Genomic DNA, 1,191 nt, shown 5'->3' with positions numbered 1-1,191 from the left:
GTATCTAACACAGCAGCAGGGAAAGGGGGCCGGGCATCAGGCTAGCTAGCCTCACTTCATTATCCTCCCTGTGTCTGGAGGCGCTCTCATGGTATAGTGGTTAAGGCACTTGGCTACCAACCAAAAGGCTGGTGGTTCAAATCCACCAGCCGCTGTGTGGAAAAAAGACAAGACAGTCTGTTTCCATAAAGATTTATAGCCTTGCGTTTACATCAGGTGGATACACTCCTTGGAGCAAGCGATCATGGGAGAACAAAAGAGCAGTGTTTGCACAGGGAGACAGCTCAGGGGGCAGGAACGCATAGGAAAGAAGGACACGGAAGAAGAGGTAACCACAGGGAGGAAGTGGGAAGAGAGCTGTTACATTGTGAGGAATTGCAGTCAATATCATGAGACAAAATGTGTATGAACTGCTGTACAGAAAATGAATTTGCTCTGTAAATTTTGAGCCAAATCACAGTAAAATTTAGAAAAAAAAAAAAAAAAGATTTACAGCCTTGGAAATCCAATGGGGGTCGCTATGGTTAGAATTGACTCAATGGCAGTGAGTTTTTTGGTCTCCGGAGAGTGTTGCAGTGGACAACTCGGCCCCATCTGGCCCTGAGGGACAGCTGCCTGTCTCCAAGTGGCCTGGTGCACAGCCCGTGCACTGCCCTCTCTGAAGGGTGTTGCCCCAGAGGACTTGGCCTGTGGCCACTGCGTTCTGTTGCATCTCTGCGTTTCCAGCCAGGTGCCTCCACGTGGAGGCCACTGTATCGGGGGCCTGTGGCTCAGACTTCTTCTGGTCCCTCGGCTAACGTCTCCTGACCAGGGGGAAAGACTGAAGTCACTTTCCACACTCTGACACATTAGTCAGCACGTTCTCTCTCCTAGTTCTTCACCTTCACCCTCCTCCTGGCCCCGAGGTCCATAAACCCACACAAGCCTTCTTTTTGCGGGGTTCCCTCAGCAGTAAGGTGGTCTCCAGCTGCTGGAATGACCCATCTGAGAGCCCTGGAAGGCAGGAACAGCTCTGTGCCTGCAGTGTAGTAAATTACTTAGTATGGCTTTTCTACCCATAAGTCATTGTAAACTCAGTGGTGGAATGAGCAACTGAGGAGCTGATTGTAAATGTTATCCAAGTGGAGTATTTCTGTTGGGCGTGGCACAATATAATGTTCTGGGAGGTGCCCACTCTCTCTCAGCTGCTTA

General features: G+C 50.0%; 1 protein-coding gene across 1 annotated transcript in view; it reads right to left on the bottom strand.

Annotated features, from left to right (window-relative positions):
- The window catches only part of KIAA1671 (KIAA1671 ortholog), a gene marked incomplete at its 5' end in the record, with an annotated part of 26,619 nt that overhangs the window by 3,304 nt on the left and 22,124 nt on the right, over positions 1-1,191 (bottom strand). The gene's annotated exons all lie outside the window — the stretch shown is intronic.

Source organism: Orycteropus afer, unplaced genomic scaffold, assembly GCF_000298275.1.
Source record: "Orycteropus afer afer isolate SDZICR_OR568_19922 unplaced genomic scaffold, OryAfe1.0 scaffold00197, whole genome shotgun sequence".
Classification (NCBI taxonomy): domain Eukaryota; kingdom Metazoa; phylum Chordata; class Mammalia; order Tubulidentata; family Orycteropodidae; genus Orycteropus; species Orycteropus afer.
This window is presented reverse-complemented; position numbering and strand designations above follow the sequence as displayed.